The sequence below is a fragment of the Echinops telfairi genome, unplaced genomic scaffold (assembly GCF_000313985.2).
Source record: "Echinops telfairi isolate 266 unplaced genomic scaffold, ASM31398v2 ScPeMD7_27;HRSCAF=92, whole genome shotgun sequence".
Classification (NCBI taxonomy): Eukaryota; Metazoa; Chordata; class Mammalia; order Afrosoricida; family Tenrecidae; genus Echinops; species Echinops telfairi.
Genome location: NW_022103924.1, coordinates 3,965,247 through 3,984,663, shown reverse-complemented (window position 1 = coordinate 3,984,663; position 19,417 = coordinate 3,965,247). Strand labels below are relative to the sequence as shown.

General features: G+C 41.9%; 1 protein-coding gene across 1 annotated transcript in view; it reads left to right on the top strand.

The window, feature by feature from the left end:
* Window positions 1–3,798: 3,798 nt before the first annotated feature.
* Window positions 3,799–19,417, top strand: part of AOPEP (aminopeptidase O (putative)) — a 537,030-nt gene continuing 521,411 nt past the window's right edge. The window contains exon 1 of the mRNA XM_045289429.1: window positions 3,799–3,845. The gene's annotated coding sequence lies outside the window, so the exon portion shown is untranslated. The remainder of the gene's footprint in view (window positions 3,846–19,417) is intronic.

The following is a 19,417-nucleotide window of genomic DNA, read 5'->3' as shown; positions in this document are numbered from 1 at the left end:
AAATGCGCTTTACACAATTGATGTATGGTGATAAGAGTTGTATGAGCCCCTAATAAAATGATTTTAAAAAAAACAGTATCCTGATTGCTCCTGGTGTTGAGATTTTCTTGGTGAAAAAAGGGCTTTATTTTCAGTCACAATGCCCTCGGACAATGCAGGTCACACACTCTGCTTAGCTGCCTCTGACACCAGTGCTCTCTGGGGCACAAGGATGTGTGGTCCCACTTGCTCTTCCTCCCATCCAGACCAAGTATGTCACTGAGGTGACATTAAGCTCGCTGCTGTCAGATCATCCTACTCTGGTAGGATTTTTCTCCTGGAAACTTGCAAATATTCCACATCCTGCACTTACATTTTGATACATTCATCCCACCTGATACATTCATCCCACCTGTCTCCCATCAACCCAGAGTGGCTTGAATTTATGTTTTCACAATGACTTTTAGAGATGATTTTTTTGGGTGCGTCATAGCATCAGTCTTAGGAAATGATGGCAGAGAGACCGGAAGCTACACTCTCACTGCCTAGGTTGTGATGAGGGGGCAGACAAGGTTCAGATTCCTTTCCTTATTTTTGTGGACAATCTGCTAGGAGCTTGCTGTTGGGAAGAGCCATTGAGTCAATTCTAATTCATAGAGACAACAGAAAAGAACTGCTCATTCCTTCACCATCCTCGTAATCACCATTGTTGGAGGATAGTGAGACTTCATCTCATGCGCTTTGGACATACAATCAGGAGAGACCAGTTCCTGAAGAAGGACATTGTGCTTGGCAAAGGAGAAGGTCAGGAATAAAGAGGAAGGGCCTCAATGAATTAGATTAATCCCGTGGCCCGAGTCAGGCACATCTTCGTTCTCAAAGTAACCAGGGCTCAAAGATCACAGCAGCGGTGATGACGCCACAGGCCCAAGTCAGGATGTGTTGTCCTGGATGTGGGGTTGCTAGGAGCCCAGACCAGCCCTGTGGCACCTAACAACACGGTGGAGTCCACCGGTGCAACCACTGGGCCAATTAATCTCCTTCAGAATCTTCTTTTTCTTTTTTTTAATAGTTTTATTGACATGTCTTACACAATCCAATATATCCATTCACATACAATTTTGTTGCTCAATCGCATCAGGTGGAGTAATACAATCATCAGCTCCCCATTCCACCATCCTCAAGAATCTTCTTTAGCATTGACCCTCCACTTGATGAAGCATGAGGCCCTTCTACCAGACCTCGTTCCTCTTGATAATATGTCCAAAACACGTGAGAAGACTCACCATCCTCTCTTCTAAGGAGTATTATGGTAGTATTTCTAAAACATTTGTTCGTTCTTTTGGTAGTCCATAGTATATTCAGTATTTTTTCCATCACCATAATTCAAAAACTCTTTTTAGCTTCCTTATTCATTATCCAGCTTTTGCATGCAAAATAGGTGATAAAAAATACTGCGGCTCCAGTCAGGCATACCATAGTTCTTCAAGGTCTTTTGCAGCAGGTTTGCCCAAGGCTATGAATGCATCATTTGATTTCTTGACTGATAAGAGCTTAAAGGCTTATTATTTAGCTTCTAGAAGTAGTTAGCAAAGTAGAAATTTGAAATTTTGAAACAAAAAAAGACCATAAAAATCACTTAGTGATACACTCATTCTATATAAGAGAAAAATTCAAGCTCAGAGAAATTAAATGAGTTGCTGGCACCAGGTAGATAGTAACAGAATAATTAATGTTTTCTCCCTTGGGGTTTGAGATAGAGTAGGCAACCCACAACAAAAATCTCTGGGTCTCTAGGCATAACCCTCTCTTCTACTGTGTACAGAAGCCCCCTTCATTTCCACGCACTCTAGAGTTCAGTCTACAAGAGCAGGGATGGCATAGCAAACGAGTATTGAGCTATACAAAATGAACATACTCAGTTGTGGTTTATGGTGGAACAAGTCATGGAGAGGGTTTGCTTAGTATGTTCAAAAGCACAAGAAAGTAATAGCAACAGAAACAAGAAGAACAGAAGTAAAGATAGAAGCATTAGGGTTGCTATGAGTTGGGATTAACTCTATGGCAGTATTGTTATTTTTATTTTATTTTTTTCCTAATTTTATTAGGGGCTCATACAACTCTTATCACAATCCATACATACATCAATTGTGTAGAGCACATTTGTACATTCATTGTCCTCATCATTCTCAAAACATTTTCTTTCCACTTAAGCCCCCAGCATTAGGTCCTCATTTTCCCCTCCCTCCCCACTCCCCCATCCCTCATGAGCCCTTGATAATTTATAAATTATTTTGTCATATCTTGCCCTGTCTGACGTCTGTCTCCCTTCACCCACTTTTCTGTTGTCTCTCCCCCAGGGAGGAGGTCACATATAGTTCCTTGTAATCGGTTCCCTCTTTCCTACCCACTCTCCCTCTAGCCTCCCAGCATCGCCACTCACACCACTGGTCCTATAGGGATCATCCACCCTGGATTCCCTGTATTTCCAGTTCCTATCTCTACCAGTGTACATCCTCTGGTCTAGCCAGACTTGGAAGGTAGAATTCAGATCATGATAGTGGGAGCGGGGAGGAAACATTTAGGAACTAGAGGAAAGTTGTATTTTTCATCGTTGCTACATCGCACCCTGACTGGCTCGTCTCCTCCCCGAGACCCCACTGCAAGGGGATCTCCAGTGTTGTTTTTATTTTTGATAGTTAATTACAGCATGATTTAAAATGTAATTTACATTAAATAGTGAGCATGACTTGGATCAATAACTCTTCAGTTAATCAGAAGTTAAGGTTAATTTCATTTACTTAGCCAATTTCAGATGTTCAGAACATACTTTTATTTTTTTAAGATCTATCTTCAAATAGTGAGGTAAAACCACTAAGGCTTCTAATCCATATGCAATATCAAGAAAGCTAGATATAGTAAATCTCTAAGTACAGTGTCAGTACAAACCTGCTGTCACTCTCCTAGCTGGTCCAGGGAGAAGTAACATAGCCCTAGGGGATGTACCTGGGTGTGCCCCTACTGGAAATTAGGGTGCTAGAGTCTCGTGGTCGAGTCACATCTTGGTGAGAGGGCTCTGAACCAATCTTGTACGCTCTTGTGTCCAACATTAATAATGTACATGTCCCATGTCTGCTTCTCCAGTCCACAATCACTGATGTTACTGTGATGGCCTGCTGCCAATCATACTGCCATGATAGGTTCCTTGTCCTCCCATGTCCTTTTTAAAGTCCGGATCTCTGAAAACTCTTAGACACCTTGATAGACCTCCTGCTACTTGTTTCCCTCACCTGGATGATGTCTTTTTCTTGGTTTTGTCTTAAGACTTCATAAATGTTCTCATTAAATTAAACTTTGAGACTTGCGGTCTCTTTTGTACCCTAAAACAGTGTGATTACTCTTTGCATCATTGGCATGAGGAATAGTAAACAGAATCAGAATAAAATAAGAAATGAGAAGTGTATACTGTTTTTCATTAACAGCTTCTTTTAAATCCCTAAGAGATTTTGCAGCTCTAATTCGTTGGGAAACAGGACAAAACTGCAACTTGTAAACCACGTCAAATTGTGGCAATCTTCAAAGCAATTCCATCCTGTCCTATGCGGTCACTATGAGACGAATGGACTCCAGGGCTGTGAGTTTGAGCAGATTTGGTCCCGTATCCGCGTCAATTCTGCGCCTGCGCAAACCAACCTACCTGCGAGGTCCCGCCCAGGTCCCGTAGCTGCCGCCCCGAAAGGAGGGCGGGGCCAGGATGACAGCGGGCCCGGGCGCGCGTGGATGACGTCACTCGGCGCGTGCCCGGGTAGCCCGTAGTAACCGGGCATCTGCGGAAGTGGAGACCCGTGGGCGGGCGGCTGATACAGGTAACCTGTGCGTTCCATCCTTCCCTCCGGCCTTGGGATGGTGGCGGTGACAGCCACATCCCGTTCTGAAGGCGCGGGGAGCCAGCTCCTATCCCCCTCGTTGGTCGCTTTCTGGGGACCCCCCTCTCTTCTCCGTCCTCCCAGCCCATTCTGGGGACTGGGTGAGCAGCAACTTCTTCCTCCGAGTTTGGGGGAGCAGTGGTCCTTGATGCTTCTCTTTCAGGCGACACAGACCCTTAGCCCCTTTCCTCTGTTGCCTACAGGCCCTCTTCACCCTTCCCTCTGCGCTGCTAGTCCCGAAAGGCTCATCTGCAGTCCGGTCCAAGGAGACAACACTTTCCAATTCCGTTCATTTCCACTTGGAGTGAAATCCATTTTGCCCCATTCCTGGAGGATCTTTACCGAGAGCGTCGAGTTTTGAGTTTAAGTGTTATGAAGGAACATGGGTTCTTTATCGGTTTTGCTCCCTACTGCATGAGTGGTTACAGTGGGCAGTGACATGAAAGTCTGCTGGGATCATAAAGGATGCCCTTGGGAGCAATCAATTGTTTCAGTGCAGGGAGCAATGACACGTTTTCATTATAATGCCCCTAGCCCCTGGGTTTTAAAATCTTTTTTCTAGTAATGAGGACAATTTTCCACGCAAGGTAGCTTATTACCCATCAAAAACAAGCAGTGGAATCTTCTAGGACTATTTAGAACGCTTAAACAACAGGATTCATATTGTTGGCCATACAGGTTATTACAAAACCAGCCAGAAGCACAGCTGCTGGGAGATGTATGTGGGAAAACAAGCAGAGTTTTGAATCTTTGATCTTACTGCTGGCTTGGCTTTGAATGTCTTGCACTTTTTGTGTGTTCTATTTATAAAATAAAGCGCAATATACTTCATATAATTCTGTGAAGCTTCCAAATTGGTAATCTTTTTTATTCCAATATGTTGACATAGTGGTGAAGCACTCAGCTTTATTCAAAAGGTTGAAAGGTCGCTGGTTCTAACAGCTGCTCTTCTGGAGAAAGCTATGACAACCTACTTCCATAAATATTATGTATAAATAACAATATATACTATATTAAGGGTTTGCAAGGGTGGGAGAGTGGCAGGGTAGGGGGAGGGAGGGAAAACAAAGGAACTGATATCAAGGGGCTCAAGAAATACAATATTTTGAAATTGTTGATGGCAATATTTGTATAATGGATGTATGGACTGTTATATGTAAGAGCCCTCCATAAAATGATTTATAAATAAAAAAACATTTTTGTAAAGATTACAGTGTTGGCAACTTTGGGAAAGGACAGGGTCTCAATGATTCAGAGTTGACTCAATGGCAGTTTTTATTTGTGTATTCAAGTGGAATAAGGCTAGGGAGATAATACTTGTTGCTGATTGAGCTCTGAGGCTTTGTGCTCCAGTAAAGATTTAGAGCCTTGTAAACCCACAGGGGACAGTAGTACTCTGTTCTGTGGGCTCATAATGTGTCAGAATTGACTCGGTGGTAGTGAGTGAGTTTGTTGAAATCTCCTGTTTCCCAGGAACTATGGTCAACACTTTGCATAAGTATTCTTATTAATTTGCATAAGGACTCTGTCAGTCAGCAATTGTCTCCAATGTACAGAGAAGGAAATGGGGTGGTGGTTTTATCTTTGTTGTTGTTAGTATTGAGTTGATTCCAATTCATAGCTACCCTATGGATGACAGAACAAAACATTTCATGGTCCTGCACCATCCTCAAACTTGTTCATATGTTTGAGCTCATTGTTGTAGTCACTGTGTCATTGCATCTTGTCAAGGGCCTTCCTGTTTGCTGCTACCCCTACTTTACCAAGCATGATGTCCTTCTTTAAAGCCTGGTCTCTCCTGACAACATATCCAAAGTCCGCAAGACAAAGTCTCACCATCCTTACTTCTAAGGATTAGTCTGCCTGTACTTCTTCCAAGACAGATTTGTTTGTTTTCTTGGCAGTTCATGGTACTCTCAATATTCATTGTCAGCACCATAATTAAAATTCATAGATTCTTCTGTCTTCCCTGTTCAGTGTCCAGCATTCAACATGGTCTTGTGCAGCAGATTTATCCAATGCACTACATCGTTTGCTCTCTTGGCTGCTGCTTTGATGGGCATTGATTGAAGCAAGACGAACATTTTGACAACTTTTAATCTTTTCTGCATTTATCACTGGACCTCTTGGTCCAGTGGTGAGGATTTTGCTCTTCTTTAGATTGAATTGCAATCCATACTGAAGACTGCTGCAACTGATCTTCATCAGTAAGTGCTTCAAGTGCTTCCTCTTCACTTTCAGCAAGCAAGGTTGTGCATATTACAGGTTGTTAATAAGCCTTCCTCCAAACTGAATACTTCATTCTTCTTCAGAGAATTCAGCTTCCCTGATGATTTGCTCAGCATACAGATTGAACAAGTGTGGTGGGTGAGCGGATGCCACCCTGAAAATGACTTGCCAAGTCATTTCTAGTGATGCATGTTCTTTAAGCACTTGCTGAGCCAAGATTTAAATCCAGGTCTGTGTCTGACTCTAAAGTCCTACTTTTAAAAAATACTGTATTTATGAACAAATTCTATGCCTTTTAAAACAGTCATACATAATCCTTTGAGTTTGTTCACTCACCTATCCAAATTATTTGACATTGGCATTATTTTTAATATGAAATTCTAATATACCTGTTATTCAAACACTGGGAAGCTCAATTTTTGCCCCTCACTCCCTGCCCCCCCCCCCACTATACTTATCACTGAAAGGGAGACAAATGACAAGAAAAGTTACGTATGAAATCCCTTCTGATTATAGTTCTAATGGAATGAGGAACTCTGAATAGTTGAGAGTGAGCTTTTTTAGAAATGAAAATTATATTGATTATTTTGTATGAAAATTTAAAACGTAATAAACAATTATTTGCCTTCCTTAATAATGAACAGATTCTAACCTTCTCTTAAGGAGCCCTTGCTGGGCTGTGGGTTAGGTGCAGTCAGCAATCCCTACGCCCTGCGACTGCTTCCGTGAAGTTAGAATCTTGGACATTCTATAGGGTCTCTATGAGCCAGAACTGACTGGATGGTAATGTGCTTTGTAGTTTTTGTAGTCCATTCCTCAGTGCCACCAAGAGATAGCAAAGCTTAGCCATGAAAAGCAGGCACTGTAGAATCAGGCTCGGAAGGTTCAAATCCCAGTTCTGTCGCTTATTAGTACAGTAATCTGTCACATTAATTAATCCCTCAAAATCTCAGTTTCCTCATTTGTAAGGAATACTCACCTTAGAAGATTCTGTGAATCTAAATTGAGTTAATGCCAGGCATGTCGTAAGAGCCATATAAGTATTTACAGATATTATTAATTTTGTTTTGTCCATAGGTTCTTTGAAATTTGCATTCTAGTTCTTTGAAAACTGTAGCTTGTTGAATGCTTACAATCAACATTTTTAAGTATAGGCAGGCCTTGTTTTATGCCTCAAAGATGTGTTTTTTTTTACAAACTGAAGGTTTGGCAAGTCTTTTTGTCACGATTTTTTCCATCAGCATCTGCCTACTGCGTGTCTCTTAGTCACACGTTAGTAATTTTCACAGTATTTCAAACTTTTTCATATTGCACTTAGTAGACTGTGGTGGGAGGGTAAGTGACTCGAGTTCTGGTTCACACACAGGTTAATTCAAACAAGACGTGTTTATACATGTCTCTGCGATCGGTGGATGGCTGCAGACCAGTTCTTGTGGTGGTACATTTGTCTTAGTCTCATTAGGGTACCTTGCCAAACAGGCTCCCATCAAAACAGTGGCTTCTCAGGGGATCTGTTGGTCCTGTTAAATTCAAAGCATGGAAGTCAGTTCAAACAGCGGTCTCAATCATTTTTTGGTGGGGAGGATTCTAAAGAGGGTCATCTTGATAGATTGTCTTGAAGGACACAGCCTAATCACAGGGGCTCCCAGAAAAATTTTATGATGATTGAAAATAGCGTTGATGAGTCAAAGGCAGTTTTAAAAATATATATTTATATGTTATGATTTCTATAAGAGGTACCAAAATGTAATGGTTTAAATGACACACATGCGTTATCTTACATTTCTGTTGGTTTGAAACCTAAGACAATTTTGTTGGACTTACAGATGTCAGTGAGGTTATGCCCTTTGCTGAAGGCTTTCGCATAGAGTCCATTTCTTTGTTGATTTTTGGTTGGGTTTTACAGTCTCCAAAGGTCACCAGCATTCCTTGGCTTATCACTCTTTTCTCCATCTTCAAAGTCAGCATTGGATGTTTAAAACCATAAGCCCAGTGCCATCAACTTGATTTCAGCTCATAGTCACCCTATGGGACTGAAGAGAACTGCTCTTTGGTTTTCCGAGGCTGTAAATCTTTATGAGAGTGGAAGCCTCATCTTCCTTCTGTGGCGTGGCTAATGGATTCAAACTGCTGGCCTTGTAGTTAGCAGCCTAAAGCATCAACCACTACATTACTCGATCCCCTTATCGGATGGTTAATCTTTCTCAAATGGCTTCACTCTGACTCTTCTCTGGCCTGCTTTTTTCATTTCTATAACAATAAACTTGTTATGGTAAAACACACATACACACAAACAACAACCATAGGAAAACAGCTTTGGTGAAACAGAAAGCCAAATAAAAAGCACCAAGGACTTTTTTCTTCCATCACAACACTGCATTTGCGTATTGTTTGAGGTAACAAGGGCTATCCTATGAGAATTCCATTCATAAACTGTGTCCCATTCACCCTGTAGCCCTGATCTAGCTCCTTCAGATTTTTCATTCCCCAAATTCAAAGGGAACATAATTTGAGTCCCTTGGGGATGCCAAAATTGCATTTTGTTATGATATAAATGGAAGAGCGCAGGATTCTTCATGGATGGGTTAAGAGCTGGAAACCCTGCCGTCAGAAGTGTAGATCTAGACAGAGGATATGCTGAGAAACAGTAGTGTCACATTTTCATACTTCTGTGTAATAAAGGTTTCTATTATTTTGTAGCAGTGCTTTTTGACTTACTCTTGTGTAGTATAAACTTAACTTTTATATGCTCTGGAAAACTTAAAAATCTTCTTATTGTAATATTTGCCTTATTTTGGAAGTTCTATGGATCTCATGAATCAGAATCAACTTGGTGGCAACAGCGACTTATTTCATGAGCGAATTATCCTAACTGAAATACTTCATGCTAAGCCATGTGAGTTTATTCAGTTAGCCCTTATAAAACTTCACTCTCTCATTCATTGCACCTTTGCAATGCAATGTGATTTTCCTCAAGGTATTTGAAATGGAAATGTCAGGTCTTTTCCGTTATTAAATATATAAAATATGATTTTTAAATTTGTGTCTGGGAGATTTTTCAGTGGCTCTCAGAAATCAGCTGATTTGGACATCTGGTTTTGGTTCCCTGATCAGGTATATTGTTACACTCATTTATCATGGCTCTAATGGATGTCAACTTCCTTAAAACAAAACAGCGTCGTGCACTGGCAACTCACACATCTATCTCCTCAGTATAATTGTCCAAAACCTGTGCTTTCTTTGTCTTTTCCCTTCAAGATGTTAGAACAAAACAAAAATCCTATCAAGGACGTTGGTGGTTCCGTGGCAGGTACATTTCGCTTCCCATGGAGGGATTCCCAGGCTCTGTTAGGGACCAGTGCAGGGTAGGAGCAGCCGCCACCCGTTTGTCAGCACAGGCTCATGTGTGTTAGCTCCCCAGCTAACATTTATAGCACGAAAGACCTGGCGATTTGCTCCCGAAAATCAACTAATGAGAACCGTATGGATCACAAACCCATGTTGGTGATGGGCGCAGAACTGGGGGGCCATTTATGCATGGGCACACTGCGAGTCAAGAGGCTGACTGTGGCAGCTAACAGCAAGAGCCACTCTCAGCTAAGGCTTGCTATTGATTCCTGTGGTGACCATAGTATTTTAATGCTGTTAGGGTGATATGCTAAAACTTCCTGACACAGTTAGATGCCATATTTTAATACATATTGAATTATACTTATTCCCATTTCTTATAGCTAAAACTGTATATTTGGTGATGTGATTTGGTTGTAACCCTCTCTCAGGGTGGGGCATCACCCTTGTTATGGAAATCTGAACAAATACCTGTTGGGTGGCACTGAGTTGGTGCTGACTCATAGGGACCCGTGGGTGACGGTACAACCGTTCCATAGGGCTTCAGTCTCCACAGCTGTCTGCTCCTAATGATGTTCGTGACTCTCAGCATGATTGATGGCTGACTCCTGCCACTGCTACCTCGGTGTTGCTCGATTCCTGAAGAAATAATTTTGAAATAGGTTTTATAATAACCCTAATCAATCTCATGATAAGGTTTTGTTTTTTCTTTTGCTTACATTTTACTTCTCTGACATTCCCAACTGAAAGCTTAGTTTTTGAAATTCATGGAAATCAGGATATGCTTGATATATTTTGGCAGCAAAGAGACACATTAGCCTGTTTCTTTTGGCACCAATAATATCTTGTATATGTAGCAAGTGTGGCATATATTTGGAGGTTTAAACTGTCTGCGGAAGGCCTGGTAGAAATAGAAATATAGAATGTTAAAGGCTCAAGGGGTCCTTAGATTAAAGATTTATTTTACCCTTATTTTGGCAATTGGGAATGTGAAGCCTGGGGTGATTTCTTTATAGCCTTCACAGTTGAGAATATCAGAATAACATATTAGAATCCTCCCTACCCCTACTTCTTAAAAGGATGCCAGTGTTCAGTACTCTCTTAAGCCATACCTCAGTGTGTTTGTGTAGCATCCCAACTTGTAAGAGGGGCCTCTAAGGGCTTTACTCATATGTATTTAATTCTTATGCTAGTATATTCTGGATGAGAGAGCAGAGCCTGAGTTAGACAATGAATTGATAAAATAGATTGATTGGACTTTGCAGTTGGTGATGCATTGGTGAGAGTGAGACATGGATGGTCCCCTGCAGTTTTGCTCAGACAAGTTGGCAGACTATTATTCATGGAAGAAACATAATTAAAAGAGGCCAGGGCTAGGCATATGAATTTGAAATGATTGGAGCATGGATTGAACAGAAAAAATGAGAAAGATTGGAGGTAGACAGGAAACCTCACATCTAAGGAGTGGAAAGGTGGCCAAGAGGGAGAAAGGTAAAGAGGAAATACTGTACAGAGAGGATGGTATGACACATACCCAAAAGGAGGGAATTTCAGGAAGGAGGGACATAGCCACTGGCATTAATGCTACAAAATGAATTACTCTTAAGGGCCTATTAAGTTAGACAGTTTGGAGGTCATTTGCCTCTCCTGTGGAGTTGTAGGGAGTACTGGTGGCTTAGAGGGTTACAAGTTGAGCTGCTAACCACTGGGTCAGCAGTTCAAAACCACCAGCCACTCCAAGGGAGAAAGATGAGGCTTTCTACTCCTATAGAGGACACTCTACTCTAGTAAAGCTACTGAGGCCATTCTACTGTCTCCTGTAGGGTCACTGTGAGTTAGAATCAACTTGAGCAGTGAGTTGAGTTGAGTTTTAATGGCATAGTATAGATGTATGACCAGAATGAGTCTTAGAAGTGAAGATAATGTGGCTTTGACTTGCTTCCTTTGGACACATCATTGGGAACGATTAAGGTCTAGAAAATGACATGCTTGATAAAGTAGTGGTCAGTGGAAACTAAGGATACCCCTAATGAGGTGGATGGTGGGGGAGATGCAGTAACCACAACAAGGACGCAGTGACCTTGAAGATATGCATAGGGCTGGGTGAGGGTCCTTCCTGTGTACATGAACTCAACATAAATTGGAGTTGGCTCAGAAAGCTAAGCACAACAACAAAGGATGTGATTATAGCAGTGTTGTAAAGCAGAATGAAGGGTAGGGAGAGAAGGCTTTTCCTTTAAGAGGGAGGAGTGTGAGGGAGGAGAATGATAAGGGAAGGGGAAGTGCAAATGAGCGAGAAGTTTGTTGCTGTGTTGACCCTTAGAAGAGATTAGCGCATTGCATTATTTCTGGGGTGAAAGCAGCAGGGAGAAAGGGAGAAGGTGGAGGTAGAGGATCTAGCTGGCTGAATGAAGGCCCAGAGGAGCCCAGCGAGATGATATCCAGAGCACAGGTTGTGAGCAAGGTGTGCCTGGACCGGAGGAGGGAGCCTTCTTCCATTCCCCTATTGGGGGTGGGGAGAAGGGTGGATACAGAGGTAAATAAGTGGATATGTGGGAGTTCTCTGATTGTAGCAAAATTTCATCAGTGAAGAAGCTAAATGTTTCGATTGAGTAATGGTAGCAGGAAGGAGTGAGGATTGGAGGGGAGGATCACTGTGGGGAAAGGAGTAGAGAGAAGACAAGATCAGCTGTCTTCCTGGTATTGGTGAGGATCCCACTGAGGTTGGAATCGGAATTTGGAAGCTGATCCCTGATAAAGCCTAAAGAGCAGCTTCTGTCAAGAAATACCCTAAGCTAGAGAAAACACCCAGAGTTAAATATGTGGGTGGTGAAGACAAAGATCATTCCCTCAGTGGAGAGTGATGACCAATATTTCATAAGACTGGTTTGTTTTGCTGTTTAGGGTCCAGCACCTCAGAGGAGAAATGGGTTGCTTCCTCCAAACCAGGAAAATAGACCGTCCTACCGCATACAGAATGTAGACCCCCAATGCAGGTGAAAAGACAACGTTAGAAGTTGCTCTTTAGAAAGCAGCAGCCCGTGGCTCTCCAGGAGCAGATGGCGTGGGACAGTCTGTGATGCTCAGTCTGCACCCATGTTCAGAAACCTGGACAAATCCAAGGCTCTCTGAGCAAATGGATGCCCCACGCCTTCCTAACAAGTCTGGATTGGGAGCATTGGGCTTGAAGTCTTTTCTAATAAAGAGTGTATTTCAGGTTCTGGAAATCCCATGGTAACAGTGTATGCTGTGTTTAGTCATTCTCTTACAATGATTTATGAAAGTCAACCTAAGGCAAACCTTTAATGTCCTGCAGTATTTGTAAAACATTAGTAGTGTACCTGATGGCGTGGCGGTTACAAATTGGGCTGCTATACGAAAGCCACCAGATGCTCTGAAGGAGAAGCTCAAGACGGAGCTTTCTACTCCCATAAAGAGCTCCAGTCTCAGAAACCCACAAAGTCAGTTCTAGCCTGCTGCCCTATAGGGTCGCCGTGAGTCAGAATTGACTCTGGCAGAGAGTTTAGCAGTATACTGCCAACACTTAAAAACTGATCTTAGATTCCTCCCATATTAGTGGAGTTCTGTAGTTTTTCTCTAGGTTTAAACATTTTCTGTATCATTCCAATTTTACTATGTGTGCTGCCAAAGCGAGCACTATACATTTTCTTTAAGCATGTATTTCTTATCCTATATAAGGTATGAGGAGCCCTTGTGGTGTGGTAGTTACACATCTGCAGTTCGAAACTACCAGCTGTTCTGTAGGAGAAAGACGAAACTTTTTAGTCTCAGAAACCCACAGGAACAGTTCTGCCCTGTCCTATAGGGTCTTGATGGATTGGATTGACTTGATGGCAGTGAGAGAGAGATTTAAGATAATGGAGTCTTTGAAGAAATAAATTGTTCAGTTATCTTCGAAATTCCCTAAATTAAGTTTCATTTGATGATTCCTAAATTGTTAGTTGTTTGTTATTAGTGTTGCTGAGTGAAGTTCAACCCCATGTGGCAGAGTAAAATTGCCCCATAATTTCTAGTCTGGGACAGGTTGCTGGGTCTTCCTCCCACATTGTTGCTCAGTGGGTTTGCACCACCAGCCTTCGGTTAGCAGCCAAACTTAACCATTATGCCCCCATTACACAGTCAAATTTATAAGACAGTTCAGCCCCCCAGAAAAAAAATTAAGGTATTTACGCTCCATAGGATGCATGTGCTTACTTCCTTACTTCCAAGTGCTATTTAGTTTCCAGGACTTGGTTGAAATCTCTTGCCCTGAGAAGAAGGAACTCAACACATGTTCAGTTCACTGCTCAGAAGCCAGTTAGAAAGCGCCTAGGATTGTATTTCATGCTTTGATGAGATGTATTATGAAGCCATTTAGAGAGAACAGGGCACCCATCTGCACTGTGTACATTCTGGACTGATCTCCAAACTTGGAAATCTGTGTTAGGTTAAATATTTATTCCCACAGGACCAGATTGTAAATATTGAAATCTGAGTGTCTCTGATATTTGTAGAGAATATATGAGTTTGTGCTTGACTTAGTTTTGGTGTTTAGAGACAGGACTCTTTGTGGAATTTCTATAGCTATAGCTCTGTGGGCTGATCACCAAAGAAATCCCTAGGTAGGAGGAGGAGCATGTCATGTTTTCCAGCTGAAGGAAGTATAACTTGCTAAGACAGGATCCAGGGACCTCTTGCCTTTCCTGCAGCTCTCCTGCCACAGGAAGTATATTTCCCATGGAGAAGGATGGGAGATTGTTTGTGCAGGGAAAGAAGTAGGGCTGCAGGTCATCCCGAGGCCAGGAATTAAGGAAGTATTTGTCCTTGGGAGTTACCCAGAAAGGATACATTTATCATCCAGACTGAAAGTTCTGAATGATGAGAAAAGTTCCTGCATCTAGTGAGCAGCAAGAGGCGTTCTGGAGAATGCCTGCAGGAAGTGAGTTGAGCATTTGCCAGATGGTGGATTGTTTGTTTGTTTTTAGCATCATTGAATTCCTCTTGTAAAAGTCAAAATTGTTGCCATTGAATCCATTCTAACCCAGGGCAGTCTCCTGGCTTACAGAGCAAAGCTGTTCAGTGGGCTTGTTGGCCGCCACCTTTTTGGAAGCAGGTCCCAGACCTTTCCTTCCACATCATTGTTCAGTGGGTTCAAACCACCAACCTTGAGGTTAGTAGGTGAGTGTGTGCCCTGGTGGCTCTTCAGTAGTACTGGATAGAAGGCTGGAGTTCGTTTAAGCCAATGGGTCCCTGGAGCAGCAGCAGCACCACCACCTGGAACTTACTAGCCATGCACTTGGTTGGAGCCCCATAGTCTACGCTTTAATAAACTCTCCAAGCAATGCCACTGCCCCTTCAAGTTGGAGAAGTGCTGCCTAGACAATTTAATGGACCACGCCAGTTGAGGCGAAGTCAGTGCGTTGAGAAAGAATGAGAGGAAAATTGTTCCATGTCAGAAGACCCTCTAATTGTCATACAGGTTGTCATTGTTTCTATAGAGTATGTTGTGTGTCATATTAAAGGACAGAAAAAATGAGCTTTCCTATAGATGGTATTCTTTACACGGAGGACACCCCCTTGTCCCCCATGGCTGCAATTCACTCAATTTCAAGGCTCTGCCATCAAGCCAGTGCCGACTCATAATGGCCCTATAGGACAGGGTAGAGCTGCCCAGATAAGTTTCGGAGACGGTCACTGTTTGCAGGAGTAGAAAGCTCTGCCTTTCTCCTGCAGAGAGGCTGGTGTATTTGAACTACTGACCTTGCTGGTTGCAGCCCAACACATGGCCACCAGGGCACTGTAATTCACATTGCCATCTAAATCCTGCCAGCTTACAATGGCCAAGAACATTTTACCTTGCCTCCTTTGAATTGCAAATATTTGCTTCCATTCTCCTGCTGATCTATTTTTGTACTTTAAAAATGCAGAATCCTTTTTTCTGTTTTCATGACTTCTTGATGACAAGAGTTAGTTCAAGTAGCCTGGTGATTTTGAAGCATTAAGATACATAAGAATTATCTGGGAAGTTTAAAATATGGATTTTTGGCTCCTCTTCCTGGGGCCTCTGGCTCAGTAGATCTGGCATGGTATCTAGGGACCTGAGTTTGTAACACATGATCCTCAGACCGTACTTTGAGAAACACTGCACTGGATCTTAGAAGAGGTACTGACCCATTTGATTGTAAGTTTACTCCAGGGGAATTATGAGATACAAATGGTTCCATTAATTTCTGAGCATAATATCATGGCTATGAATCCTACTGCCTGGTCATGAAGACACCTGAAGGTTTCATTTTCACTGGGACACCACTCTTTGAGAAGGCCAGGACATCTTCCTAGGCTAGATATGCCCCTGAAGATCACTTCAACAGCCAAAGATAACACAGAACCCATCAGACTTCATCATTCTGTAGTTCTACACTTAGTGTTTTCTGAATAGTGACTATGTAGGAAGCCGAACCTTATAGCTTGGGGCTGTCTGTAGAAGGTCTATAGAATATGAAATGAACTTGAAAAAACACAGTGACAGGATAACTTTCACACAGTCTTCAAGTTGTGTGCTCAAAGCCTGGCAGGCATCAAGAATGTTGAGCAAATACTATAGAAATGAGGCTACAAGCTGAGCTCGCATGGGGACATGAGCCGGCTGATTGATTTTAAGTTAGCGTTAGAGTTGTTTTTACTGCATAGGATTTAGAAGGAAAACAATGTAGCTTCCTGGGAAGTGGTTAATGAATAAAAATGGGGCAGGCAGGAAATATTTCTCTTGGTTTTCCCTTTTTCCTTTGTTCTTTTCTCTTCAGGAGTTCTCCAGTTAACCGTCATTCTCTATGTCTGCTACTCCAGAGCTCAAGACTTCTTGGAATACTAAGAATAAAGATAGTGGTGTCTTCTTATTTTCAGCTCCTTGAAAGTGCCGATTGCTGTAAGTTGATCATGACTCACAGGGCAGCCCAGGTGCTATAGTATGGAACTCAGTTCCATAGGGTTTTATTGGCTTGTAATCTTTACTGACGCAGATCCAGCTTATCACCGGGCCTTTATATTGTGGTACCACTGGTTGGGTTTGAACTGCCAACCTTTCAGTTAGTAAGTAGTCAAGTGCAAACCATTTTCCATTTGTGCTATTCAGGGACCAACAGAAGTTTCATCCCTGCAATGGGGAAAGGGATGGTGATGAAATCTTCCAGTGCCTTTTTGTTGAGGGAGGAGGTTCGTCCAGTGACCTTCCCAATCACCACTGGGGGCAAGCTGCTTTTAAAAAGGAAGTTGTTTCTTTTTTTTTTTTTTTTTTCTCTTTTGCGAGACCTTTAATCACACTGTTTCTTTTTTTTTTTTTTGACAAAAAGCTTGTTTTATTTTAGGGTGAGGGAGATTGTGCTGTTTTAGATAGTGAGTCAATAAAGGCTTCTATGCGGTAGACATGTTTGAGAAGAGAATATTCATGTACTATCATGAGACTAATTTACTTTTGTGCTATGCTTTAGTTTACATGCACTTTCTTTTTTTTTTTTTTTCTCATTTCATTTGTTTTTAAATTTACATGCACTTTCTTTTTTTTTTTTAACATTTTATTAGGGGCTCATACAACTGTTATCCCAATCCATACACACATCAATTGTGTAAAGCGCATTTGTATATCGTTTCTCAAAACATTTTCTCTCCATTTAAACCCCCGACATTAGGTCCTCATTTTTCCCCTCCCTCCCCGCTCCCCCCTCCCGCATGAGCCCTTGATAGTTTACAAATGGGTATTTTGTCATATCTTGCCCTGTCCGACTTCTCCCTTCATCCACTTTTCGGTTGTCCGTCCCCCAGGGAGGAGGCCACACACAGTTCCATGCAATTGGTTCCCTCTTTCCTACCCACTCTCCCTCCACCCTCCCTGTTTTGCCACTCACACCACTGGTCCTATAGGGCTCATCCATCCTGGATTCCCTGTATTTTCAGTTCCTATCTGTACCAGTGTACCTCCTCTGGTCTAGCCAGTCTTGCAAGATAGAATTCGAGTCATGGTAGTGGGAGCGGGGAGGAAGTTGTTTCAAATTACTCATTGCATTCGTTTTTCAAAATGCCACCCAGCCGATTCTGATTCATTGAGAGCATATATAGGGTTTTCTGAGGCTCTGAATCTATAGGTGCAGACTGCCTCATCTTTCTCCAGTGCAGCAGCTGATGGGTTCCAACTGCCGATTGTGCGGTTAACCGCTCATCCCACTACGCCACGCAGCAGGGTCATCAGACAGCTGGTCTTTTATCCAGTGCTCTTTGAGCAACACAGCACGACAGTAACACCTGGACGGTGCCACACCATGGCTCATGAATGTGTAGAGAAGCTCAAGCATGTCTGTTCTTTTAGGTGTTCGTTTCCTGTACCATCCATTCGCCTCCTTCTCAAATACTTTCTCCTGGCTAAGTGGCAGCCCTGTTGCCCCCACTGAGTGTGTGGCATACTTCAGGGAGTAAACGTCTAAGTTCTAAACATTATAATAACCGTACTGTTCAAAGAAACATGTGTCTATAGATAGGTAGCCAGAGACTGGAACCCAATCCCAACCCACTGCTGTTAAGTTGATTCCGGCTCATAGTGACCAGATAGGATGGAGTAGAACAGCACGTACGGTTTTTAAGGCTGTAAACGTTTCTGGGAGCAGACTGTCACATTTTTTTTTGCCTGATACATTTGTATGTAAATAAATAGATATACAATGGGGGCTTTCAATAAAGTTCATGGAAAGCTGGAGTGATATGATAGTGGAAAATTTCCACAAACATCTTGAAGCCTCTTTGTTTAGCAAACAACATAAAAACAATCCACTTGTCTGCTTCATGGCCATCCCAGGTGTTTCAGAGTAGCATTGTGCTCCACAAGATTTTCGTCGACTCTAGTCTTTCTTCTAGGGTGCTGCTGAGTGAGTTGACTTAGCTAGCCTTCAGGTTGGTGGCCTAGTTTTTAGTTGTTTTCACCCACCATGAGTTTGTGATAGATCCAGATATAGATATGTCCCCAGGCTAGACTTTGAGCCAGTTTTTCTCAAATTGTGGGCAAGATGACGTCAAATGGTTTCTCAAGTCATATACAAGTTGATTCATAACCATCTTTTGATTTATAAATAGTTATGTACTTATTTTAATGTATGGTAGAAAATATTAGAACATAAACTTCTGGTTTTATTGATGCTATTGCCCAAAATGAGGGCAAGTTTAAAAAAAAAGGTGAATCAATAGCTAAGTGCATTGAAGAAGAGTAGCACAAATGGTGTGAGAATAGCAACAATGCGCTGAAAGAGGTATGTGCATGGCTGACATTTGGGCAGCATCCTCTTAAATACACATAGCTGACACGTTAAAAGCGTCTTTAATATTCAAAAGTTGAAATGCTCTACCATTTTAGAAGGCGATATGAACTTGGATAGTGTCTCTCTTTAATGATCTTTAAAGTCAATATGCTTATCTTTTAAATAGTCCGTATTAAAACATCAGACTTTTAATAATCCCTAGTGATTTAAGTGTCCTTTCTGAACTTTAGTTCCAAATAATCTAAGATTTTCTCTCTTCTGTAGGGCATCTGTGAGAAGACTTCTATAAAACTGTTTAAATGGTTTGCTGTGCTTCATTTTAGTCTTTTTTTTAACTTTAAAAAATAACAGATTTTCTAAGATATACTGTAATTCATATATCATAAAACTTACCCTTGTAGGGCAATGGAACTGAGAGGAATGCCTAAAACCAAAATGAAGGAAAAACATGATAGTGGAACAAGAGGAAAGTACAAAGAAACAGAGGAAAGAACTAGGAGGCAAAGGGTACTCATAGAGATGTAAATGCAGACATATAAAGATGTAAATATATTTACATATAATGAGGGGGAAATAGATCTATGTACATATATTTATAGGTCGAGTATTAAGAAAACAGATGGACAGTGGGCCCCT